Genomic DNA, 27,983 nt, shown 5'->3' on the forward strand with positions numbered 1-27,983 from the left:
ATTGTGATAATTGTTATATTTTCTTACTAGCCATTATTAATCTCTTAATTGTACTTAAATTATAAATTTAACTTTATTAGAGGCATATATATATATATATATGTGAAAAAAACAGTCTTGCATATATAAGTTTGATATTACCCATGCTTTCAGGCATCCATTGGGGGTATTGGGCATTTCCCCTGTAGAACAAGGGAGGCTAAGTGTAATCTGTCATTTTCTGCAACATTTGGACTCTGGACAATGCCTCATGTCTTTGTTTTCTGTCCTGTCATTCCTTAGCCCTTTCTTTCCAGACTGGAAGCTTCAGTGGGAACGTGCTTCCTCTGGGAAACATACAATACATCCAAAATGAGCAATGCTTGTTTGAAACCAAATGTGGGTTTAAGTATTCCTCCTGCAATCCCACCACCACTACCACCACCATCATCAAGAATATCCATTTCTTGAATACTTAACATGTGCCAGACCCTAGCTAAATGCCTTGAGACAGAATCTCATTGTATCTTCACAATAAAACATTATTCCCCTTTGTCTTCACAATGGGACAGATATCTTTCTTTGCTCTATTTTACAAATAAAAAAGCTGAGGCTGAAGTCACAGTACACAGAGCAAAGACTTGAATTGTATTTTCAAGACTCCAGGTCCTATGCTCTCGACTAAGCTCTTTGCCATTCCCCCAAAGCATTGTAATACTAATAATTTACCTAATGTTAACATAATTTTTCCGCTTTCTGAGCACTGTTTCTCAATATACAGCCCATGGACCACTTACATCAAAATCACTTGGGATTGCATGTTAAAAATTCAGATTCCTGGGCCTTATCCAGAAATCCTGTTGGAATCTGTGGGTAGACTGTAATGATGATAGCTCTCATGTGATTGTTTCCAAAGTGTGAGAGCAGTTGTTGAGGGAATTGTAGGATGACCCCTCTTCATGCTTATTTCAATCGTTTGGTTACTTCCTCATGACAGTTCTCTCAGCAGCAATAACCTTTGAACTCAATGAGAAAGCGGAACAAAGAGCAGCACTTGGCCAAGGTCAGGATTCTCAATCTGACCTTAAGGTTCAGTTTTGTTTATAGGGCATGAGAAATTTTAGCTCAGCTAGAAAAGCTCCAAGTCAGAGCTGCTAGAATGACTGGCTCATTCCCATCCTCCAGTTCAGATAAATATCTCCTGTTGAATTTATCATCCTTCTTAATTTCTTCATGGTATTTGCCCAAATCTGTAATTATTATTTACTGTAGTCCCTCCTTACCTGTGGTTTAGCTTTCTGATGTTTCAGTTACTTATACTCAACAGCAGTCCAAAAATATTAAAGGAAGAATTGTGCAAAGAACCAATTTGTAAGTTTTAAATTGTACACTGCCATGAGTAGTACAATAGGATCTCACACCATCATCCTCTGTCTTGCCTGGGAAGTGAATCATCCCTTTGTCTAGTGTATCCACATTGTATAAACTACCCTCCTGTTAGTCACTGCATAGCCATATTAGTCTCAGTTATGAAAACCTATACAGGTTATTAAACTATCTGAAGTTTCAGGCATCCACTGGGGAAGTCTTGGAACATATCCCCTGAGGATAATTGTGTGAATCCTCTCCTTATCTGATTGGAATGCAGCTTCCCTGAGGGCAGGGGCTTTGACATTGCTGAGGAGAGTCACCACAGAATCCAGAGACTAGCACACGCCTGACACCTTGTAGATGCAGGGATACTTAGGAGAATGCATCACTCAGCATGGAACACATCATGCTGAGTGAAACAAGCCAGTCCCAAAGGGACAAATACCATATGTTCTCCCTGATCGGTGACAACTGACTGAACACCAAAAAGGAAACCTGTTGAAGTGAAATCGACACTATGAGAAACGGTGACTTGATCAGCATAGCCCTGACTGTTAATGAACAACTTAATATATTATCCCTCTTAGTAGTTTTTTTTTTGGTCTGTTCTACTTAATATGACTGGTTTAATTCTGTAATTAATACACAGTTATTCTTAAGTGTTGAAATTTAACTGAAATGTGATCCCTGTTAAACATAAGAGTGGGAATAAGAGGGAAGAGATGTACAATTTGGGACATGCTCAAGCTGACTTGCCCCAAATGGTAGAGTTAGAAACATACCAGGGGATTCCAATTCAATCCCATCAAGGTGGCATGTACCAATGCCATCTCACTAGTCCAAGTGATCAATTTCTGTTCACAATTGATCATAATGAAAGGACTAAGAGTCAAAGGGAGCACATAAACAAGTCTAGTACCTGCTAATACTAACCGATAGAATAAATAAAGGGGAGAGTGATCCAACATGCGAAGTGAGATACTCAGCAGACTCATAGAATGGTGGATGTCCTAAACAGCACTCTGGCCTCAGAATCAGCCCTAAAGGCATTCGGATCTGGCTGAAAAGCCCATGAGAGTATTTCAGGCATGGAAAGCCAAGACACTCTGGCAAACAACACAAAACAAAACAAAACAAAACAAAACAAAAAAAAAAAAAAAAAAAAAACAAAAAAAAAAAAAAAAAACCTAAATGAAAGATCTCTGTGAGTGAGATCCCAGTGGAAAGAACAGGTCTTCAAAGAAGGAGGTACCTTTCTCTGAAGGGAGGAGAGAACCTCCACTTTGACTATGAACTTGTCTAAACAAGATAGGAGTCAGAGAACTCAAGGGGCTTCCATAGCCTTGGAAACTCATGACTGGTGCATAGGGAGATTACTGATGCCATAAACAGGAGTGTCAATTGGTAAAGTCAACAACAGGAGTCACTGTGCACTTACTCCTCATGTAGGATCTCTTTCCTTAATGTGCTGTACATTGAGACTTAATGCTATAACGAGTACTCAAACAGTATATATATTTCACTTTGTGTTTCTATGGGGGTGCAAACTGTTGAAATCTTTACTTAATGTATACTAAACTGATCTTCTGTAAAAAAAAAAAAAAGAAGAAATTATCAATTCCCAACTTGACTCTCACTGGGATTAAACATGACAATAGGTCTGATCTGATTTCATCATCATTTAAAAAATCATCTATTATTTTTCACTTTATGTTTCTGTGTGGGAGCAAACTGTTGAAATCTTTACTTAATGTATGCTAAACTGATCTTCTGTATATAAAGAGAATCGAAAATGAATCTTGATGTGAATGGAAGGGGAGAGGGAGTGGGAAAGGGGAGGGTTGCAGGTGGGAGGGACGTTATGGGGGGGGGAAGCCATTGTAATCCATAAGCCATACTTTGGAAATTTATATTCATTAAATAAAAGTTAAAAAAACTAAAAAAACAAAAAAACAAGAATGCATCAGTGATTTAGTGGAAGAAGCATGGCAGTGGCAGTCTCTTGGTAGTGACCTAAAGGCTGGCACCAGTGTTGTGGACTGAAATGCTTTCTATCATTTGAAGTCAAGCCTCAGCAGCTTCTTGGGAGCATGAGAGTAGGTGCCAGTATCAGTTAGAATAAGCAAGTGCATAGGATCCCCAACAGCACTCTGATCCAAGCAGCTGTTTGAAACAAGTCAGAGGCCACATGGAAGACATGTATTGGAGATTATGGGAAAAATACACCTGACTGGCCTGTGGCAGGCAGGCCCTCGATTTGGGCAGGATTTCCTGGTGCCCATGAGTAGTGTAGGCTATTGATTCTGTTTGGCTATTCGTGTTCTGTTTAGCTGGGTTAGGCCCAGTGGGAAGAGTGAGGAGAGATGAGCCTGAGATGTACGGTTGTCATAGGGGAACTTTCCCAACCTTTAAGGCTTTCACAGGTGCCCTTCTGCCTGAGAGCAGAGTCCTGGGCAAATAAAACAGATTATTTTAGTCTCAACTGTCTAACATCTTCATCTATGTCATGGGTATAAATGTAGAGACAGTGAGCATATGATGATCAGTGTTCTAAGAAACTTGTTCTCAGTTCACGATTGCTGTCCCTGCTGGCTGTGAGGTGGGGAATATTTGGGTGTATTCCTAACCTTGAACCCCATGCTGATGGGCAGGAGGCCTTTTCTACTCTGTTCCTTGAGGCTCTGCACTGAGACATGAGGCACAGGCAATAGTAATATCTTTTACTCTTGACGACACAGGCTCTTGCTCTCCTCCTTTTGAGGTTTCCATGCCTGTGGTTCCTTTTCTGTGGGTGGTGGTGTAAAAGGATTATCTTGGATTAGATCCTGAAACATCTCCCCCAAATGCTGAAATGCTACATCAGGTGTTTCAGTGTCTTCATGTCTCAGCAACAGAATATTGAAAGGTTTGAATTCTGCCTCTAATTTCTGACTATTCTCTGCTTCTAGAAATTTATTTGTGGAGATTTCAGTATAAAATGAATACATGCTCATTAAAATATTTAGAAAATATAGTAAATTAGAGAGACAAAAATAGAATTAGTAACACTACATCCCCAAAGAACTGCTGCTAATATTTTAGCTTTTTACTATCCTACAAATTTATTTTGAACAGCTTTTAAAGGTTTGTGTTTGTTTTACATAGAGTAATCATGGCTGTATACACAATTTTCTATCCCCAGGTATAAAGTTATAATGGTAACACAGCAGCTTTTCCCTGTTATTATAAGCTATTCATAAATATCAATTGTGTGTACACAGTTGCTTTAATCATTTCCTTACTCTTGGACATTTAGGTTGTTTGCAATTATTGAATAATGCTGTGATGAACATCTTTGCGTATAAAACATTTCCCACATCAGGAAATTTTTTTTCTTAGTGTGAATTTCATGGAAATGGAGCCACAGTGTTCATGTTTGTAAATTACCCTTACCAGCAGCTGAAAAGTAACTTGTGCAAATTATAATAAGGTGCCATTTCCACCAGGAACTTGACTGCCACCTACAGGAAAATTGTCTCAATAACTACATCTATAATTCTTGCAAGGAGAGTAGCGCCCCTTGGAGTTGTTCAAAACTCAACCTGTACAACCATAAGTGGCAGACCGATGCAAATATTTATAAGATTCAAAACTCCTTTCCATATTTTCTTTATATATTTGAGAGGCAGAGAGCTCTCATCTGCTGGTTCACTACCAAAATGTCTACAGCAGCTGGGGTTGGGCCAGGGCTGAAGCCAGGGGCTGAGACACAACCCAGGCCTTCCACGTGAGTGCCAGGAATGCAGTTACTTGAACCATCGCCGCTGTCTCTCAAAGTGCACATTAGCAGAAAAATGGAATCAAGAGCCAGAACTGGGAATAAAGCTCAGGTATCCCTATGTGAAATACAGGCATCTTTTCCCCCCCAAAGATTTATTTTATTTGAAAGGAAGAGTTAGAGGAACACACACACACACACACACACACACAAAGAGAGGGAGGGAGGGAGAGAGAAGAGAGAGAGTGAGAGATCTTCCATCTGCTGGTTCACTCCCCAGATGGCTGCAGCTGCCAGAGCTCGATCAGACTGAAGCCAGGAGCTTCTTCCTGGTCTCCCATTGGGTGCAGGGGCCCAAGCACTTTGGCCATCCTCAGCTGCTTTCCCCAGGCCGTTAGCAGGAAGCTGAATCAGAAGTAGAGGAACTGGAGCATGAACTGGTGCCCATATGAGATGCTGGCATCATAGATGGTGGTTTTACCTGGTACCCCATGATGCTGGCCCCGGATGCAGGAATCTTAACTTCCAGGCGAAACACTCTCCCCAGTTCTCTCAATGGTAGTGTATGAGTATGCCATTTTACCATGCTTTAGTATGGAAACTTATTTTAATTGTTCTAATTTTTGAGGGACATGGTCCTTTATTTATTTGGATTACTAATGAGGTTTAAAAATCATGATTTTCAGTTTTCTCTAAGGAACACAAACTCTTTTATCAAAGATAGATTTTTCTTTCTTTTCCAACAAAGAAATGTTAAGAGGAAGCTGATAACTGAGGCTAGGACTGGTGCCCAACTAGACAGAAGGTGTGTGTGGCATATGCCCAAGTCTAGGTCTCTGTGGCTTCCCGTGTGTGGGAACACACGGAGTTGGCTCTCAGAGTTTCCAATTCTCCCTTCTAAGAAGGATTCCTCCTGCTCTTCGCTGTCACTCTGGATTTATCCAGGGAGCCCTTGGCTGTCCTGTGAGGGGTGCGGAGCGGGAGTGTGCTCTGCATGAACCCACTGGGCGGCGGCTTTTCGGCTCGCCCAGCTGTGTCCCAGAAGCCTGAGGCATGGCGGTGGCACACCAGCACCAAAGTGAGTTCTGTGCTTAGGAGCTGTTCCCTGAGCGGTGGGCCGCCTGCTGAGCTGGCCGGCCACAGCATGCTCGTGAGGCCTTCCTGAGGCCCTCATCCACACTTCTCTACACACTGTGAGGTCTTCTCAGCTAGAGCCCGTGCTTAGGCCTCATCCATCCAAGAAAAGTGTATGAGCTCCACCGTTTCTAAGCAACAGCTCCAGTCCCTGTGCACAGTGGCCAACAAGGTCAAGTGTCCTGTCCTTGTAGAGCTCTTTGTGGCTGGCAAGGCAGAAAACAGACGAGTGGTCAGATAGATGAGTAAGGCAGCGATGTGCTCCTGAGTGAGGAGGGTGGTGGCTGGGGACACAGGAGGCTCTTTTGAGGAGATGGCAGTTGAGCTGAGACCTGAATGACCTTGTAAGTGAAGAAAGAGGCAGCTCATATCTATTGAGACATTACCAGATGTTTTTTGGAGGTTATAATTTTATTTATTTATTTTTTGACAGGCAGAGTTAGACAGTGAGAGAGAGAGAGAGAAATGTCTTCCTTCCGTTGGTTCATCCTCCAAATGGCCGCTACAGCTGGCATGCTGCACTGATCCGAAGCCAGGAGCCAGGTGCTTCCTCCTGGTCTCCCATGCGGGTTCAGGGCCCAAGCACTTGGGCCATCCTCCACTGCCTTCCTGGGCCACAGCAGAGAGCTGGACTGGAAGAGGAGCAACAGGGACAGAATCCGGTGCCCCAACAGGGACTAGAACCCAGAGTGCCAGCGCCGCAGGCGGAGGATTAGCCTAGTGAGCTGTGGTCTGGCCTGGAGGGTATAATTTGATTAGTGCATGCTTCAAGGTGTAGGATTGCATCCGATGGTCATAGAGATGAAGGTCCTGCAGCTCATAAGCTTCAGAGCCAAATTTGTGGTCTGTGTATATGAACGAAATCCTTGTGCCCTTTGCACCAAACCAGATCTGTATAAAAGGGGGGTGATAGGCCTTGGGGCTGAGCAGCCACAGTCCCTGGGTAGTTTGGGCAGTGATGAGAATGAGGACGAGACCAAGATCAAGAATCATTCCCTTCCCTTCTTTCTCCCACCATTTTTTTTTCCATCTGATGTTCTCTGTGTGTTTTTTTTTTTTAAAGACTGATTTATTTCTTTGAAAGTCAGAGTTACACACAGAGAGAAAGAGAGGCAGAGAAAGAGAGAGAGAGAGAGAGAAAGAGAGGCCTTCCATTTGCTGGTTCACTCCCCAGTTGGCCGTAATGGCTGGAGCTGCACTGATCCAAAGCCAGGAGCCAGGAGCCTCTTCTAGGTCTCCCACGTGGGTACATGGGCCCAAGGACTTGGGCTATCTTCTACTGCTTTCCCAGGGCATAGCAGAGAGCTGGATCAGAAGTGGAGCAGCTGGGACTTGCACCAGCATCCATATGGGATGCCGGCACTGCAAGGGGCAGCTTTATCCACTATACCACAGTGCTGGCCCCTCTCTGTGTTTATAATTGGAATATTCCTTGATGGGCAAGGCTAGCATAGTGAATAGAGAGAAAAAACCTGCTGCCTCAGAAAATCTCACATACATCCTCCTCTACCTCCAGAGAAGCCAGCCTCTAATGAGGAGATGCAAGTATGTGACACATTTCTTTTTATCATTTTTAAAATTCTTTTTATTTTAACTTTATTTTTTTATGTGAGTTGTACTATGTTTATCATCTTGGCTATCAATAGACAAAAGCCTCTGTCCCAGATGAACCCAAATTGAAACAAGTGTGGGCCCTTAGGAAGCCCTCATCAGTTCTAGCTGTGTTGAGTCTTCTGGGAGCTGTTTTAGCTACGGCCTGACTCCAGGCTGTGTTCGGTTAGAATTCTGGATGGGGCCTGCGCTGTGGTGTAGCAAGTAAAGCCGCCGCTTGCAATGCCGGCATCCCATATGGATGCTGGTTCAAGTCCCGGCTGCTCCACTTCTGATCCAGCTCTCTTCTGTGGCCTGGGAAATCAGCAGACGATGACCCAAGTCCTTGGGCCCCTGTACCCACATGGGAGACCCAGAAGAAGCTCCTGGCTTTGGATCAATGCAGCTTGGGCCGTTGTGGCCATTTGGGGAGTGAACCTGTGGATGAAAGACCTCTCTCTCTGTCTCTCTCTGCCTCTGCCTCCCTGTAACTATGCCTTTCAAATAAATAAATAAATCTTAAAAAAAAAAAAGGAAAAAAAAACTCTTCTGGAGAGGATCAAGGATGAAGTCATCACCTCAGAGCCTGTTTTTTTGTTTTTTTTTTTTCCCTAGTGACCTGTGACATTATTGACATTTTCCAACACTAAATGTATGAAGGAACTAAGCCCCTTTGGACAGGCACTGTGGCCCACACAGGAAACAGACAGCCCTGCGATTTAGTATGTGCAGGCCCAGCAGGATCCAGTAGAAACTTTGACATCTTAATCATGTTCTTACTCAGTCATCCACAGCTAATATATCTTCCTGGCAAAGCAGGTGTCTTCCATAAGGAACACAACGGGGGCAGATTGTTATCATAAGAGGCTGCCAAAGTCTGCTCTAAATTGTCCCTGAACCACTGATAATAAACCAAATTGCTACAAATAGACATCAGTTTGCAGAAATGTTAGCTGTCCAAGGGATGCCTTTGGCTTGGGGAGCAGAGGCAAATGTGTTACAAGTATCAGGTGTGTAGGAAGGGAACTTGAAGTTAGCTTTTAGGACAGCCATTGGGTCAATTGTGATAGTGAGTTGTGCTGTTCCTTGAGTGTTCCCAAGAGTTTGTCATCAGCCTCCTCAAATCACAGTTGGTATTTTCAACAGTATGCTCCATTGGACTGGACAGGTTTACTGCTTTGGAATCCTAGGCCATTTGTGAGACTGTTTGAGTTCTCGTGTGAAAAAGACTGATGAGTGAGAAATTTTATCCTGTTTTGCATCAGGGTTGTACAGTGGTGACTGAAGGAATGGAGTGGAATTGGGCCAGAATCATTGCTTTTACTCTGTTTAGTCCAGGGTTCCTTGAGTGTTTGGAGAGCTGGGGCTAGAAAAGAGTAGAACCCTTTCCCAACTGTCTAAATGCAAGACTGTAGTGAGCTAGATGTGGAGCACTGGGCCTCATGGGCAGCAACACACACTCACCTTTCCAGGGGAAGTTTTGGTGGGGACCTTTGAAGGGTCAAGACAGAGAGGAGAAAGTACATACTCTTTTCCCATTGACTGCCTGGGCTTTTGTCTCTTTCCTTTTTAAAGCACAGGCTACTGTTTCAGAGAATTCTTTATTTTATAAAATTTGGAATGTAAACAGAAAGGGAAGAACCAAAGCGTTATTCATAGCCTCACCATCCAAAGATGAGCAATAACACACATTTAAGCCCATTTTCTTTCTGTCTTTCACTCTGCCTGGTTACTTTTACCTAATTATGATTTTTTTTACTCACATTTTATTTCACTGTATGTGTTATTACTGATTCTTTATAAACCACTTTAATGGCTACATAATATTCTAACAGATGGGAATAGTATAAATTACTTAGCAGTTGTTGAATGTTCAGATTTTTTTCAGTGCTTATTTTTATAAATGAGAGTACACTAAATATCTCTGAAAATAACTCTTTCTCTGAATTTAAAATATTTCCTGAGGATGCAGTGCTAAAAGCACAATTACTATGTTAAAGTAGGTAAGTATACCCAATACTCTTTTATGTGTTTTCTTCCCCTCCCCCTCTCCCTCTCCCCCTTTCATCATGCTATAGGTTAGGTCTCTAAACTTACTGATCCTACATAGCTGCAATTTTGTACACTGTTACCTAATGTTCTCAGTATAACGCATGGAGTATGTATGGGTGTGTGTGTAACCAAGTTAGTTTCCTGAAAGTCATACAAATAGACAAACCCAGCCCCATTTTCCTAAATTTTGTGTTCCATTAAATGATCCTCACCACTGTAACCACAATAGCAAGGCTTACTAATGATAAGAAATCTGATTGTTATGTTGGAAGATAACTGCGATATTTTTCAAGTGCATTTGAGATCAAAATATACCTGGAAGGGAGTGGGCATTTAGCTTTACACTTAAGATGCCTGTATCCCACTTCAGAGTTTCTGAGTTCAATTCCTGGGCCCAACTCCGGATTCCAGCTTCCCACCAATGTAGACCTTGGGAGGCTGTGCTGATGGCTCAAGGAATCAGGTTTCTATCAACCACATAGGAAATGTGGATTGAGTCCTGCTCCTGGCATGGCCTGCCCCAGCCCCAGCCCCAGCCATTGTGGGAATTTAGGGAGTGAATCAGAGGTGGGAATTCTCTCCACCTCTGTCTCTAAACTTAAAAGGAAAAGTTGCGTGGGAGCTGAATGTGGGAGTTCCTGCTTGCAGGAACAGGCCTGTTACCCACAGACATCTGGGACCTGATGATCAGAGACAGAGCATGGCTTCAGATGGGACACCAGGTGGGGTGAACAGACCCCATCCATGTGAGTTCTCAGCCTCACAGAAGTTTACATGAAACATCAGTTTAAAGAAAACATAAGTTACCCCTCGTTCCATCCTCAGATAATTACGTGGATCTAAAGCTTGTAAATAAGATGCCAAAGTAGCAATTTTGGCAACCTTAAATTCCAGGACACTAGAACTTAGGGAGGCTGTGCTAGAAAAAGGCAAATAAGTGCTGTATTTATTTATATGGCATTTATATCTCATTAGCGCTCTGCTAACATACTTAGAAGTGTATATATACTCATGTTAGAGACCTTTTATATAAATTATTCATTAATTATGTTGTAATTAAAGTTATATTTTTACGTTTTTTAAATACACCATTGACACACATATATAAGGAGAGAGCACACATGCATGCACGCTCACTGAGCTCATGAGAGAGCTGTCCTTTCCTTTCCCTCCAGGCTCACTTAAGGCTTTCCATTTTCTATTGCATTCTGCTTGTGTCTCGGGACTGTTACAAATGCTCGGTAGCTGAGAGTGCACTAAAGAGGATCTACGTACCTCACTGAGCCTAATCATGGCCTCTACAGTAACAAGAACAATGACAGCTGAATGTCTTGCTTAGGCTGGGTCAGCAGCTGTGCTGAGCATCTCCAAGGATTCTCCGATTTTATCAGCACAGCAACTCCGGGGTTTGGTGTCGTACCCATTTTATAGGCAGACTGACTGAGATCTTGAGGGCTTAAATGACTTACCCAAGCTCATTCATCTAATTGTCAGTGCTCAGGGGTGGGTGTGGCCCAAGGCTGAGGCATGCAGAAAGGAATCACTTGTTTCACATTAAGCCTAGAAACGAAATACTCCATCTGCATGGTTTTCAAAACATTTCTGTGTTCCAGTGAATAGATCTTCTGCTTCCATTTCCATGAACTTTTGAAGTACCCATGTGTGACGTTCTTGTATTTTTTTTAAGATTTAGTTATTTATTTATTTGACAGGTAGAGTTATAGACAGTGAGAGAGATAGAAAGGTCTTCCATCCATTGGTTCACTCCCCAAATGGCCACTACAGCCAGTGCTATGAGGAGCCAGGAGCTTCTTCCTAGTCTCCCATGCAGGTGAAGGTGGCCAAGCACTTGGGCCATCCTCCACTGCCCTCCCAGGCCACAGCAGAGAGCTGGACTGGAAGAAGAGCAACCAGGACTAGAACCCAGTGCCCATATGGGATGCTGGTGCCACAGGTGGAGGATTAACCAAGTGAGCCACAGCACCCAGCCCGCATTCTAGTATTTTAAAAGTGAAAAGATAGAGTAGGATGTAAGTTTAAGATTTTTTTTTTTTTACAGGCAGAGTGGACAGTGAGAGAGAGAGACAGAGAGAAAGGTCTTCCTTTGCTGTTGGTTCACCCTCCAATGGCCGCCGCGGGTGGTGCGCTGCAGCCGGCACACCGTGCTGATCCGAAGGCAGGAGCCAGGTGCTTCTCCTGGTCTCCCATGGGGTGCAGGGCCCAAGCACTTGGGCCATCCTCCACTGCACTCCCTGGCCACAGCAGAGAGCTGGCCTGGAAGAGGGGCAACCAGGACAGAATCTGGTGCCCCGACCGGGACTAGAACCCAGTGTGCCGGCGCTGGAAGGCGGAGGATTAGCCTATTGAGCTGCAGCGCCGTAGGATGCTCTTTAGTTGTAGTGAGAGTGGACTGTCATAGCTAGTGACCAGTTGTGTTCTCTGCAAATACTAACAGATGCACCATAATGAGTTGGAGAGGTCCCTTCAGCACCAGAGTTTGGGTCACATCCAGTGCAGGGAAGCTCTGGACAGAGGCTCTGAGCCTGGTTTCTGTGTGGCTGAGGAAAGGGCCATGGAAGAGGCTGCCACCTTGAATGGCCAGCCTTACCCCTGGCATTCCAGGACACAGACCCAGAGCCTGTACTTTCAAATGTTGCACAGCTCATTTTTTAAATAAAGTTTTTATTTAATAAGTATAAATTTCATAGATACAGCTTTTTGGATTATAGCGGTTCTCCCCCCAATACCCGCCCCCATACTTCCACTCGCGTACCACCTCCTACTCCCTGTCCCATCCCATTTTTCACTAAGATTCATTTTTAATTATCTTTATATACAGAAGACCAACTCTAAGTAAAGATTTCAACAGCTTGCACTCACACAGACACACAAAGTATAAAGTACTGTTTGAAGACTAGTTTTACCATTAATTCTCAGTACAACTCATTAAGGACAGAGGTCCTACATGGGGAGCAGGTGCACAGTGACTCTGGCACAGTTCATTTTTTAAAACTGAATTTTGAGGCTTTAGATTTCATAAGGCTGACATTTTTGGCCTGGAAAGCCAATACTTTCCAATGCATTCTTGTTGAGGAATGTGGATGTTTTGTTCAAATCCTAAGCAAAAGTCAATTACAGAGTAAAAGGGAAGGTAAAATATATACAGTTATAAGCCAGAACGTAATGACAGTCATATCACGTGATGGCAGACCTGTAACACTGCTAAGGCTGCATGTTGAGGACATTCTCTAGCCTCAAGAACCTACATTTTGTATAAAAGTAAGCTGAGGGACCTGGTGCTGTGGCGTAGTAGGCTTAGCCTCCACCTGTGGTGCTGGCATCCCATATGGGTGCGTTTTTGTCCTGGCTGCTCCTCTTTCAATCCAACTCTCTGCTGATGGCCTGGGAAAGCAATGGAAATGGCCCAGGGGCATGAGCCCCTACACCCCCATGGAAGACCCTGAAGAAGCTCCTGGCTTCAGATCAGCTCAGCTCCGGCCATTGCAGCCATTTGGGGAGTGAACCAGCAGATGGAAGATCTTTTCTCTGTCTCTCCCTTTCTAACTCTACCTCTAAAATAAATTTAAAACATTTTTTTTTAAAAATGGGAAGCTGAAAATAACTTATGCATCTTAAAAAATTCAGAGAACAGTAGAGTGAATCAAATGGGAGGAGCAGTAGATGTCAGAGGAAATGAAGGTGATAGAAAATAAAGAGGAACTGTTCACAGCACAGCCTGTGGAGGGATGGAGTCTGTGTTGCACTGGGGTTTTGCACTTGCATTATTGGGCTACTGGTGCTCCAGCTCTGCTAAAAGCTCAGGTGCAGGCCCTGAGGGGCACAAAAGATTTGCTCTGGTCAGAGTTTGGTTGCCGTGGTAACAGTACTCTGTGATGGTGGTGGGGCTTTAAGCCGTGACTGGGTCAGAAGGGCTCTGTCCTCCTGAAGGGGCTGATCCCAGTATCACAGGAGTGGCTCAGTCCTTGAAAGAGTGCATTCTTGGCAAAAGAGTGACTTTGCCTGACTCTTCCTCACAGGCCCTCCACCCTGTGTAACACCCCGCCAGAGATGGCCCTTCACTGGGAATTCCAGCCTACAGAACCCAAATGAGTGCCTGTTGTTGATAAACTGCCCAGTCTGTGGTGGTCTGTTACAGCAGCAGAACATGGGCTGGGACATGGGCTTCTGCCAGTGTCTGATCCTGCTATCTGTTGAGCTTGGTAGCAGTCCTAACAGTAATTGCTGTGTTTCCTGAGCACTTACTCCATGCTCGTGGCCTTGCTGCATTAGCTTATTAATCTTTACAGCTTCCTACAAGGTAGAGACGTTTTCTACACTTCCAACGCTAGGGAATGAGCCCTAGTTTAGAGGTTTCATTTATCCAGTGGTGACTTCCTGAGTGTTTACTTTGTGCTAGGCAGCCTTCTCAGTGAAGGTGCAGTGCTGAACAAAACGTGCCTGTATGGATTTCCATCCTAGTAGCAACTGCCCGAAGTTACCAGAGGGGAGTTGTGAAGCTGGCTCACGTCATTAGTCACTTCCAATCTGCTTTCCTTTTTCAGCACCACACCCTGACCACATGGCTGCTGACCACTGCACCTGCTTCACAGGGGACTGGCACCTCAGTGTGGAGATGAGCAATGGCGAACACACAGAAGGGCCTGGTGAGTGCCAGCCAGTGTGGCTCACATTCACTTTGTTCTCACATGGCCCTGACCTCTTTCAGCTCTCATACACATGTCCCGAGCAGAAGGTCCAGTGCCTTTGTGTGCTCAAGGATTTAACTTTACCCAGAAGGAAGTCTTGCCTGTGTCCTTGGCTTCCGGGAGGTTATCTCTGTGTCCTTGGAGTGTGACCCGTGACAGGATGGTCTCTGTCCACATAGGAGCACTGGGTCCTGCTGCAGAGTCTACAATACAATTTGGGGATGGGGCTAGCCGTGTGAGCCAGTCTCAGTGGGCACTGGCCATGCTAGAAAGAACAGTGATGTGAATGGCGGCTGTCTATCACATAGTGTCCGGTGACCCCAGAGGCACTGAAGACTTAGATCGAGCACATAGACAGTCAGTCATGCCTGTGGGTGGAGACCCGGTGAAATCCCTGAACACCAGAGCTCGAGTGAGCTTCCCTGGTTGACAGTACTCTGCGTCGTCACACACGATCGCCAGGAGAGTGACAGTGTCCTGGCTCCACAGGGGATGGACAACAGGAAGCTCTGTCCTGGGTGCTTCATCCATTGGCTGAGCCAGTCTGTCCTTTCCCTGCATTAAACCCTAACTGTGAGTCTTTCTGTGAGTCCTTCTGATTCATTATCAAAACTGAGTGGTTTGAGGGAACGCTCGAGCTTGCAGTAGGGGTCAGAATGGAGGGCCATCTTGTGGAATGTTCCCTCAAACTATGCACCGAACTTCAAACCTCGGGCAGTACACTTCCCAGGTCTATTTTGGGGATATGTTAGATTGAGAAAAAGTGAAACCAGTCTGCATAATAGCAGAATGCCCCAGCTTCATGTTGGAATCATTGCTCCAGCAGTGGCCAAGGCAGCCTGTGCCCTGAGAACAGCAATAGCAGGGCAGGGACAAGTTCTGAAACCAGGACCCAGGGCTTGGGGCTCAGCCTCCATCAAGGGTGAACATGCACATTAGGGTGTGCAGCTCACACCTCGGGTGATAGCTACTTCTTCCACGGCCTCAGAACGTTTTCCCTCCTTTATGTGATTACTTATTTACATCCTCTGTCATCCTAAAGGGATTGGAAGTAACTTGAATAGATATGTATGTGCTCCAGTGAACTCACTTTCCAAAAAAAAAGGGGGGGGGGAGGGAAGTGGCAGAGGAAGAGGGAGGGGAGCAAATGGGAAAGGAGCAAGAAGAAGGAGTTGGGTTGAGATTCACATCCAAAGTGCGCACCATAAACATTGCTTGCATCTATTCATTACGTTGTTTAAAGCCTCCATGTCCTTATTTATGTGCGTGTTTGTTTATTTACTTCCTTATTTATTTATTTCTGGCCTACTTACTCTGTCTCTGACATTTCATTGCACTAAGAGCCTTCTACTGTAATAGTTGCTTGTCAGTGTTCTCCTGCATTCCTAATGGTTTTGCCTTATGCTACGATGCTGTGTGATTCATTTCCAGTGGTTCATGATTGTTAGTTCTTCATTATGGGCTACACTTTCTAGCTATGCAAAGTAAACCATTTCTCTACTTAATGCATTTTGCTGTGGATTCTATCTTGATACTAAAATGGGTACTCCTAAGCTATTATCTATGAACAGCCACTATACCCTTGAGTAACTTTTTAATGGCAAGGTTTCAGTGTCATTTGGTTTTGTTTGTTTCTGATAAAAGCAGTATATATTTGTATTTGTTTTCAATGCAGTCCCGGAAATCTTGAGCTTGACAGAAGAGTTTAAAGTGATTGTGTGTTATCAGAGTTGATGTTTGGTATTTCTCATTCCCACACTAACAGGTCTATCTTGAAGTTCCGGATTTCCTTCATCCATCTCCCCAAGTCTCCACCGTCTCCCTCTAATTAACATTCACCTCTTCTTCCTTACCTCCATAAATTGTATCACCAGACACCCAAATTATTGCACATTTATGAGTAAAGCAGGGGTCTGTGTTTCCAACGAGCTTCTCAAGGGGGCACTCATGGTGGCTTGGGTGCAGATGGGAGAAGCATTATAGGTCAGCTACACTGTTGGTATATGGGGACGGAGCAGGTTGGCAGATTGGGGACCCCCATCACCACCAAAATGATATAAAGAGCTTTGCTTGGGACACAGAGTTTCCTCCATGTGGCTGTTCCAATGCATTTTGTTTCACTATTGCCCTTCTAGTTGTCTACTAGGGAGCTCTGAGTTGCTCTGTTCTGTTCATCTTCTCTTTCCAAGGTCAGCACACTTGTCTGGGACATGTCCACTGTCACATTGATTTTTAGAACGTGCTTTACTTCATTGGTGTTAGGCTGAGGTCAAAGGCCTCTGCTTCTAGAAGCTGTGGTTCATTTTGGTGGGGTGTTGGGAGAGAATTATTATCTCCGTAGCTGTGTGAGACCCAGGTTTTAAATCAGTTGCTTTCGAGATGCCCTGGCCTACTCAGGCTTATGTGTTTTTTTGTTTGTTTAATCTTCAGCTTAGAGCTTCCCCTGGGTTATCTTAGAACAAATTTTGTTTATCCCTGTTGTTTTGGGCAGTTTATTATCACTCTTACTATTTTGACTTCTGTTTCAATCCAGTTTTATCTCATTTCCATATTCTTGACAATTCAAAAATAATTTTTGGTCCATTGAAAACAATTTATTTCCAAGGCTGCTTCTGGTTTCATTACACTAATGAATCTCTTGGGAAAAAGGTAAACTTATGTTTCTCTTTATGGATGCTTGGAATTTCTTTGATATCAGTCTATTTCTTTCTTATCAGATTGTATTTTTTGATTCTACTGATGACATAAAAGAGATAGTTTAATTCTGTTTTCCCCCATAGAGTATGATTTTAGAGAGTTGCTTTATCTCTTTTTCTCTTAATGATTCACAAAGTCTGCAGGGGCCTCTGTATCCCTCCCTGCCCCCTCTAGTTTTTTCCTTTGCTATTTACTCATTCTTCACTGCAGAGCCATTTATCCAGGCACAGAAAACTTTCAATTCACTTCTGACCAGGTACAAGTTATAAAAAGAACACCCCTTGCCAAGAAAGGTTGCACATTGAATTTCCTGAATCAGTCACTTTCATTGGCATTTTATTCATCTTGTGCTGCCAGAGGCCACCAAGTGCCTTTTCAAAGTATTCCAGGAGTGGTGGTCTTCAAATGGTAGCTCTTGAGTCTACAGGAAATGGAAATATAACTACTAAATCATTTTTCTGTACTATTGACAAATGAATAAATGATGTAAGTAATGGGCAAAATGTAATTTTGCTCCTGAGTTGTCTCTTTCTCATGCTGTTTATGGGATGAATTGGAAGAGGGTCAATTCTACAAGGTCATGGGGTTTCGTTAAACATATTACTAGGGAGGGTTATAAAGTGAAGATCAGCAAGGCAGAATTCTGGGTTCCTGATCTCCAGGCATCCTTCTGGGATACCCCTGCACCAGAGCCTTTGGGATTTGTTTTGTCTGTGCTCTGTAGGAGGGTCTTCAGCAGAGTCACCACCTCCCTTGCTAACCCTTTTAATCTATGCTGCCTTGGTGGTGACAGAAGAGGTCAGATGCAGTTTGTTTAGGGAGGTGTTGGAATATGTATCAGGAGATGCTGGGAGGCTCTGAGAAACTGTAGATCTTCTACTACTAGCAGGGGGCCAGAGCTCCCCATGGATGACTGGGCTCAGGCCAGTCACCTACCACTGGGTGTTGGAGTAGTCCTTGGTCTTGGTCTCAACCACAATGCAAAGCACTTTCCAGAGAAATATCTAGGGATCATTTTTCTGATGACCCCACCCAATTTTCCACAGATTATGATTCATAAGGATGTCTAAAATTTGGTCAGTAAAAAGAATGTCTTTAATTTCCCATTCAATCTTAGCCTATGAATCTGTGGGATTTTTTAAGTTTATTTTTATTTATTTGAAAGGCAGAATGACAGAGAGTTGGAGAAAGAGAGAGAGAGAGAAAAGTTTGGTTGATTGATTTATTTCATCTGCTAATTTTCTCTCCAAACTGCCTGCAACAGCCAGGGCTGGGCCCGGCTGGGGCTGTGAACTAGGAGCTCCATCTGGGTTTCCCATGTGGATGTTACAGGCACAAGTATGTGAGTCATCATCTGTTGCCTCCGGAGTGTTCTTGAGCAGGAAGATGGATTGGAGGTAGAGGCAAGACTTGACCTCAGGCATTCTGATGCAGGATGTGTGTCCTAGGCAGCAGCCTACCCTCTATCACAACACTCATCCCAGAAATCTGTGATTCTAATGCAATCTGTTTTTAAAGTTGTCACATACGTATTTATCTTTTTAATATTTTACTTTGAAATAATTTCATATTTCTGGAAAAGTTGCAAAGATAACAGAATTCCTGTTTAGCTGTGAAAGAAGAAGGACCTCATCTAATATGTCCATATCCATATGTCCATATCCTAACCTCTAGAACCTGTCACTGTGTCACCTTAAAAGGCAAAAGGGACTTTGTAGCTGTGATTGACTTACGGTTCTAGAGAAGGGGATGCTACTCTGGTTGAACTTGATGACCCACAGTAAGCACAGGGGTCCTGATAAGGGAAAGGGGAGGCTGGGGAGTGCAGGAGGGATTTGGAGATGCTGTGCTGCTGTCTTTGAAGAGGGGACAGGGATATGAGCCAAGCTGGAAGCTGGAGAGGCAAGGAAACAACTTGCTGAATAGGCCGAGAGTTTTACTCTGGGAACAGGAGAGTGTTCTGGACACAGATGGCGGGTGGTGATCATTGCACAGTAATGTACACGTGCTGAATGCCACTGGTAAATTTTTTGTTATGCACATTTCACCAGTTCTCTAAAAAGGAAAGGAAGGGGCTTGCGCTGTGGGGTGTAGTGAGGAAAGCCACTGCCTGCAGTGCCAGCATCCCATATGGGTGCCGGTTCGAGTCCTGGCTGCTCCACTTCCAATCCAGCTCTCTGCTGTGGCCTGGGAAAGCAGTGGAAGATGGCCCAAGTCCTTGGGCTCCTGCACCCACGTGGGAAACCAGGAAGAAGGTCTGGCTCCTGGCTTTGGATCAGCCCAGTTTTTTCTGTTTTGGCCATTTGGGGAGTGAGCCAGCTAATGGGAGACTGACTCTCTCTCTCTCTCTCTCTCTCTCTCTCTCTGTGTGTGTGTGTGTGTGTGTGTGTCTTTGTGCCTCTGCCTTTATGTATCTCTGCCTTTCAAATAAATTAATATGTCTTTAAAAAACATGGGTGGGGGAAACAGATTCTGCCCTAGAGCCTCCAGAGGGAAGATCTTGATTTTAGCCTAGTGATGCTTCTGCCCTGTAGAATGATAATGTGCTTGTGCTGTTAGGTCAGAAAGTTGTGGTCCTTTGTTATAGCACCAATAGCAAACCAGGCCAGTTCCCTTCACTTAGTTTTCCTTAGTGTTAAATCTTTTGTAAACATGCTCTGTGTATTAAAACTAGGAAATTAACATTGGAACGGTTTTGTTAACTAAACTTCAGGTTTCAGGTTTCCCCCAGGTTTTCCACTGGTGTTCTTTACCTGGTCCCCTCATCCAATCCAGGATGCCACCTTGCATTTAGCTTCCATTTACTTTCATTAGTCTGGTCTAAACTGTAACAGTTTCTCCATCTTTTGGTTTTATGAGCTTGGAACTTTTGAAGAGTCCTGGTCTGATGCTTGTGGCATATAATTAATTTAGGTTTATTTTCCTCACGATTAGAGTGAAGTGTGGGTTTGGATGAGAAAACCACAGAAGTGACGTGCTCTTCTCATCATATCACACTAGAGGGTGTCATGTGATATCAATACATTCTATTATCAGTGGTGACAGTGGCTGAGAGTGATGGCACATTTCTCCACTGTGAAGTTCCTGTTCTGCATTTCCAGACTTCCCTCTATAAAGTTGCTGCAGTTTTATTTCACAGTCTCTATTGGTAAAGGTATACGAGATCTTTCAGAGTCACCCGAATTGGGTGTGAATGCCAGATGAGCCACTTCCCAGTTTTACAAAGTTTGAAAATCAATCTCATATCCACGAGCCTCATGCCTTTCTCTGTAAAACTGGAAGAGTGAAAGCTATGGCTGTCGTGAGGATGACATGAGATGGCACAGCTAGTTACTGAGGAAATACTCCTTCATCCTCCACAACTTCGCCAGAGTCAGGTTGAGGGGAAAGGGTGGCAGTGGTGGGTATCAGTGATGGACAAGTGATGATAAGGACTGTGCCTGCTGAGAGCTCACCATGTGACAGGAAGGGTGGCCATGTGCATATCACAGCCTGGGCCTGCAGAGCACCGTGAGAGTGCACAGTGTGAGCCTCTTCCCTGGATGTCAGGAAGGTCGCTGGGCACGGTGCTCGGGAGGTACGCAGAGCTCTCTGCTCTTGGGTGCACAGAAGTGTGCTCTCCTTGCTGCACCCTGGAGCACGTCCTAGTCTCCCACACTGGATCACAAGAAGGTGTTTTTCATTTTGAGCCCCATGGATTCAGCAGAGCCTTTGAAATGCCAGTGTAGGTGATGATGGGCCTAGCGGGAGCTGTGTCTGCAGTGGTTTCCTTGCGTTTCTTGTCTGGCGTGTGTCACTAGCCCAGCGTTGGGCATACATGCTGCATGGAAACCTCACGTTTGTGCATGGGGTCCTTCAGCACATGCTAATTGCCTGGGATGAAATCTATCTTGAAAACTTACATGCATTCAGCCTGTTAAACTTTGCACAAGCATTTCAGAAGGGTATACTGCCTACGTGCATTTCTGATCCCTTCACTTTTTTTTTTTTTGAAAGGCAGAGTTAGTGAGAGAGAGAGACAGAGAGAAAGGTCTTGCTTTCCATTGGTTCACCCCCCCAAATGGCTGCTATGGCCGGCGCGCTGTGCCAATCTGAAGCCAGGAGCCAGGTGCTTCCTCCTGGTGTCCCATGCGAGTGCAGGGCCCAAGCACTTGGGCCATCCTCCACTGCCCTCCCAGGCCACAGCAGAGAGCTGGACTGGAAGAGGAGCAACCAGGACAGAATCCAGTGCCCCAACTGGGACTAGAACCTGGAGTGCTGGCACCCAGGTAGAGGATTAGCCAAGTGAGCCACAGAGCCAGCCTCCCTTCACTTCTAAAGGAGAGATGAAACTTCCCGAGCCTTGTTGCATTCACAGGCAGTCATTGAAAGAAAACTTGTATATTTAAAAAGTGAAAAGTAAATGAACTCCTGCATACCCATTTCTGAAGTCCAGCAATCACAAGATTTGGGCACCTCTGCTTACTGTGTCCTCCCTTCTGGTTAAGAGTTTTCTGGCTGATATATTTAAGTAAATGCCAGGTATCCTGTCACTTTATACCTATTTTCTTTGGTGTGTATCTTTAAAAATATACAGCTTTTTGGCCGGTTCCATGGCTCAATAGACTAATCCTCTGCCTGCAGCACTGGCACCCTGGGTTCTAGTCCTGGTCGGGGCGCCAGATTCTGTCCCAGTTGCTCCTCTTCCAGTCCGGCTTGGGAGACCAGGAGGAAGCACCTGGCTCCTGGCTTTGGATCAGTTTGGTGCACTGGCCGCAGCGGCCATTGGGGGGTGAACCAACAGAAAAAAGGAAGACCTTTCTCTCTGTCTCTCTCTCTCTCTCACTGTCCATTCTGCCTGTCAAAAAAAAATTATACAGCTTTTCAAACAGAATGACAAGTGGATATCAAGCCTACTAAAAACCAATAGTGAACAGGATGGGTGTTCGCTGTAGTGGTTAAACTGTTCTTTAGAATGCCCACATCTCAGACAGCCTAGGTTTGAGTCCAGGCTCTGCTCTCCATAGCAGCTACCTGTTAATGCACATCTGAGAGGGCAGCAGGTGATGGCTCAAGTACTTGAGTCCCTGCTACCCACATGGGAGACCTGAATGGACTTCTAGGCTCCTAGCTTTGACCTGGCTCAGCAGCTCAGCTGTTGCAGGAGTTTGGGGAGTGAAGCAGCAGGTGAGAGATCTCTGTCTCTGCTTTTCAAATAGGAAATCGAGTTAACAAAGCAACAGTAACTTGTTGTTCTCTACTAAGAATGAAGGGTTTGGGAAGGCCCAGTGATTGCCGTTTAAGAATAGGCCCGAGGTTGGCTTCCAGTAGGGATTTGAATTGTAACTTTATCACTTATCTCTTCCCATGGAAAATCACTCTTCAAATCCTGAAGATGTCTCAGTATCCCCTGCACTCATCACAGCTTTGGCAAGAGGAGGTATTCTAGTCAGCAATTGTGTGGCAAACTCAGGCAGTTTGGGGAGGTATATTCTTAGTCCACAAGGAAGATAGGTTCCAGATTGTGAGAGGCCATTCTATAATCTGAATCACAGGAGACTCTGAGGAGGACAAGGTGCTGGTCTCACAACTCCAGAGTCTACTGTTCTTCAGGGACTGACCCATCAAGTCATTGATCTAAACAAGCACAGTGCAATTGAGCAATACAAGGTTAGGCTGATTACATCACAGTGAACAGAAACCAGTTAGTAACATTGCTTTCTGAAATTCCGTGTGTGTTCCAGATATGATGCTAGTGAAATAAAATGGCCAACAAAATTTTTGGTGGGCTGCATAGTATTGCTAGTTTTTGACCTCTGTATAAAGTTTGGAAAAGCTTAAACTATGCTCCTCTCTTCTTATCCAGACAATTGGACAGACAAATGGAGTCCTTAAACAGGTTGTGAGGTCTACTCAATGATACAGTGAGGAGAGTTGTTGCCTGCCCGGGTACCTCAACCTGCACAATCTGCCTCTTCACGTTTCACTGTTGGCTTTGTGATTCTGTGATACCTTGTGATCCATGGCTCAAAAGAGGCTGGGGAACCACTGATCTGGTGGGTGATCACTGGGCATCTAGGAGGAGAGGGCCGTGCTAGGCAGGTCTTCAGTTGTCTCCTCCGTGGAACAGCTGAGGGATGAGGACAGAGGTCCCTTTCCTTTTCTGTGAATCTGGGTAGTCCCGACGTGTGGTAGTGCTGTGACCATCTGAGCAGTGTCCTACCGCATAGCTTCATCACCAGAGGAACAAATGGCTATGTTCCTGACTTGAAGTTTATGTACCAAGAATCCCAGCTCATCTCTCAGCAGCAGGTGAGTATATGATTGGATGTTGCCCAGCTGTGGGCTTCTCATCAGAGCAGGACAGCTAAATGAGTCTACCAGACAGTGCCAAGAGTGCTGGCTGTCTGGGGCAAACAGGGAAATCACGGCTTTTCTACACATACACTGATAGTTTCTTTCCTGTACCTTAACAAAGCAACTCAACACAATTAGTGCAAACTACCAAAGGCTCTTGGTTATATGTAGCTAACGGATTCCATTTAAGGAGCAGGTAGCTAATGATGTGAAGCACAGACTGTAAGCCAGAAATCCTGAGGAGCTGCACTGCACATTTGCCTGGTGGGGGAGTGAGTGCACCTGGAAAGGCATCAGTGGACTAGAGCTGTGGTGTCCTCCCCAGTGTTACACAGAGATGCCCTGGAACTAGGAGGACCAGAACTTTGTCCCTTTCATGTTCTCAGCCATTCTTCTCTTCTTTTTTTTTCATTGCCACTTCCTTTTGTAACTCCCTGACTGTTATGGTCCCAGCCCCATTGTCTTTGGAGCCCACCACAGCTGTGAGCCAAGAACACTTGCAGCAATATCCTGAGTGATCCCTTAGTGATGTTAGTGATTCCTCGGCCGGCGCCGTGGCTCACTAGGCTAATCCTCTGCCTTGCGGCGCCGGCACACTGGGTTCTAGTCCCGGTCGAGGCGCCGGGTTCTGTCCCAGTTGCCCCTCTTCCAGGCCAGCTCTCTGCTGTGGCCAGGGAGTGCAGTGGAGGATGGCCCAAGTGCTTGGGCCCTGCACCCCATGGGAGACCAGGATAAGTGCCTGGCCCCTGCCATCGGATCAGCGTGGTGCGCTGGCCGCAGCGCGCCGGCCACGGTGGCCACTGGAGGGTGAACCAATGGCAAAGGAAGACCTTTCTCTCTGTCTGTCTCTCTCACTGTCCACTCTGTCTGTCAAAAAAAAAAAAAAAGTTAGTGATTCCTTTGGGTGCCTCATTCCTCAACTGCCCATTTGCTGCTGTCTCTTTAACTCTGTTGTGCATATAGCTTGCTCGTAGAATGTTTATTGCCCAAAGAAAAATCTGTGCAAAAATTCCCTCAGCAACCTTTCAGTCTGTGGGTAGCCAGTCATTCCCTCCATGGAAGAGGTGTGCCATGCTTGCTTGTCTGTTGAAAGAGGGCCTGATGTGAAATAAGAATTCAGTGTGCAAAATAGAGGACACCAGGCAGGCCTTTCTCTGAGCAATGCCTTCAGACCTTTTTCCATTTTGCTAACATGTGTAACCTACTGAGATTTCCACTTTGTCAATTTTTGTACGTTACAGTCTTTGGGGAAATCATTGTTTCCTTTGAGTTTTTCCATAGCATAATTTTATAAGCATACAGGGCATTCCCTTATAATGTAAAATAATATCTATATATAACTGGCTCTATCTCCCTTCTTTGTAATTTTGTTGACTGATGACTTTTGTCTTGATTAGTTTCAGCATGACTTTGTCTCTTTTAATAGTATTTCCAGAGAACCAGGCTTTAGCTGTTCTAATTTTACTATTTTTCCATTTGTGTCAACTTTTGTTTATGTTATTATTCTGTATTATTTCCCATGTTTTCCTAGGATTTTTAAGGGGGATGCTTAACAACATTTTCCCTTTATATTTTTGTGTTGTGGAACTATATAATGTTGTAACAAATGAGATCTGCTATGCTCAGATTCCATAAATTTTACTATTTTAAAAATTATTTTAATTACCTGACAACGTTGTAGTCACTGTATTCTATATTCTTTTCTTCACCTACTTCGTACATTACAACAGGAAAGTCAGAAATATGGCTTTATCTTAAGATTGGCTGGGTTGGGGCCGGCGCCGTGGCTCACTAGGATAATTCTTCACCTTGCAGTGCTGGCACACCGGGTTCTAGTCCTGGTCGGGGCTCCGGATTCTGTCCCAGTTGCCCCTCTTCCAGGCCGGCAATCTGCTGTGGCCAGGGAGTACAGTGGAGAATGGCCCAAGGCCTTGGGCCCTGCACCCCATGGGGAGACCAGGATAAGCGCCTGGCTCCTGCCATCGGATCAGCGTGGTGTGCTGGCCGCAATGTGCCAGCCGCGGCAGACATTGGAGGGTGAACCAACGGCAAAGGAAGACCTTTCTCTCTGTCTCTCTCTCTCACTGTCCACTCTGCCTGTCAAAAAAATAAAAGAAATTAAAGAAAAAAAAAAGATTGGCTGTGTTGGAATCCCAGTTAATATACTCACCAACATGTGATTTTCTTTGGAGATGGATGGTGAGTACTGGGTGGATAATCAATGGGACTAGCTTTGTGTAAACTATGCTACTATGCTATGCTCAAGATTCTCTGGGTGTTTGGGGCTAGGGTTGAGGGAATTGCCTCCAAATGTGAGAATCTCAACAGGGGTTTTATAGCTGTAGCCATTACTTAGTTACTGCCAGACTCCCATAGTTATTGCTTTTGTTCTTGTTTTTGTTGTTGTTGTTATTAAGATTTAGTTATTTATTTGAAAGGCAAAGTGACAGGGACACACACATACACATCTTCTATTTGCTGATTCACTTCTCAAATGGTCATAACAACCAGGGCTATGCCAAGCCAAAATTAAGAGCCAGGAACTCCATTCTGGGTCTCATGTGAGTGACAGGGGCCTCCATACTTGGACCATCTACCAGAACTTTCCCTGGTGCATTGGCACGGAGGTGGATTGGAAGTGGAGCAGATGGGACTTGAACCTGTGCTCTGATGTGAGATGGCAGCATGACAAGCAATGATTTTAGTTGCTTTACCACAATGCCAGTCCTCTGTTCTTGTTTTTGCTCTGCATTGTATATTTGGCCAGATGCCTGCCTTTGTGGAGCACAATATTTCTCCTCATATGCACGTCATTCTTTCTACTCATGCTATAAATTATTTATCCCATAGACCACTTCACATTTTATACTTTTTCTTTTAGTCTGTGTTTTTTTGCATGAAGTGTGTTTGTGTGTGTGTGTGTGTGTGTTATCAAAGATGGTTTGGAATCTCCCAAGGGCTCATGGATTTGAAGCTTGGTCCCCAGTGTTAAGAGGTGGTAGGACCTTAGGGTAATTTACTACCTTAGTCCAAGGAAATAGATTATTGGGGTATCTCCCTTGGAAGAGATTAATCCACTTCTCATGGGACTCCATTTGGTTCCTCTAATACAGCAAGCCTGGCCCTCTCCAGTGTGTGGCTTCTGGTCCCACCCATGTAGTCAGTCAGTCTCTCTCTCTCGCTCACTCTCTCTGAAACACACACTGTCCCATCATGATGCTGTCTACCATGAGGAGAGGCAGCCAGGGCCCTTGCCAGAGATGATGCCATGTTGTTTGGATTTTCAGCCTCCAAAATTGTGAGCCAAATAAGCTCCTTTTTTTTTTTTTTTTTTTTTATAAGCTACACAACCTCTGGTACTTTGATAAACACAGCAGAAAATGGCTGAAGACAGAGTGGAACATAAGTATTCTTGATTATCCACAGGTGGTGAAATGCAATAATTTTAAATTCCCTTTCATTGCATGTGAGAAGTTCTTGGATTTTAGTTTATTTCGGTAGCTTCTCTTTTCCCTTTTATTTTTTCATTGAACTTATGATTTAGATTGTTGATTTTTTCCTTGCATTATACTTTTTATTTCAAAATTAATATCATTATTATATCAAAAACCATGCTTACTGTGTTCACTTTTTCCCTGTGGTATGGGCTTCCTTACCTGCTTATCAAAATACTTCCAAGGCAACATGGCTTTGGTGCAGCCCTTCGCCTCTGGGTAACTGGATGACTGTCTTCACACAGTCATCCCTCAGGACCTGTGGGGCATTAGTTCCAGGACACCCCACACCCCTGCAGATACTAAAATCCATGGAGCCCAGGTCCCTTATATATAACTACCTAATATTTGCATATCACCTACACAGAGCCTTCTGTGTACTCTATATCATCTCTAGATTATCTAGAACACCTAATGCAATGCAAATACTATGTAAATTGTTGTCATACTGTGTTATTTAGCTTATCAGGACAAGAAAGTAAGTTTGTACAGGTTCAGTAAAGATGTAGGATTTTCCTCTGAATATTGTTGATCCGTGATTGGTTGGATCTGCGGATGCAGAACCTGTGGATACCAGGTGCTGACTACACCTTCTCTGGAGAGTCCTGACTAGTACACCCCCCATCTGTATTAATTTACATAAACCTGAATTCCTGTCACTGGGAACCTCTCAGGAAAATACCTTTATGTAGCCTAAGACCCTTGGCATCCCTAGATAGGATACTTTTTCACAAGAAGGGATGGGAATATTGTGCTGTTGCTGTTGGTACTCACCGTTTCTTTGAAGTTCTTGTAATTGTAACTTGGGAGGAAAGCTTGTGTGATCTGCTGTAGGCTCTGCTTAAAAGTCAAGATTGCTTGAATTTT

General features: G+C 44.4%; 1 long non-coding RNA gene across 11 annotated transcripts in view; it reads left to right on the forward strand.

Moving 5' to 3' along the window:
* The window catches only part of LOC149122120 (uncharacterized), a 140,345-nt gene that overhangs the window by 41,041 nt on the left and 71,321 nt on the right, over positions 1-27,983 (forward strand). For 8 of the 11 annotated variants that reach the window (XR_016221779.1, XR_016221789.1, XR_016221790.1 and 5 more), the window contains exon 4: positions 14,446-14,547. The exons of the other annotated variants lie outside the window; for them this stretch is intronic. This is a non-coding gene — a long non-coding RNA (uncharacterized LOC149122120). The remainder of the gene's footprint in view (positions 1-14,445; positions 14,548-27,983) is intronic. 11 annotated transcript variants of the gene reach the window in all.

Source organism: Oryctolagus cuniculus, chromosome 15 (genome assembly GCF_051225735.1).
Source record: "Oryctolagus cuniculus isolate XC-2025 breed Fujian yellow rabbit chromosome 15, ASM5122573v1, whole genome shotgun sequence".
In the NCBI taxonomy this organism is placed as follows: domain Eukaryota; kingdom Metazoa; phylum Chordata; class Mammalia; order Lagomorpha; family Leporidae; genus Oryctolagus; species Oryctolagus cuniculus.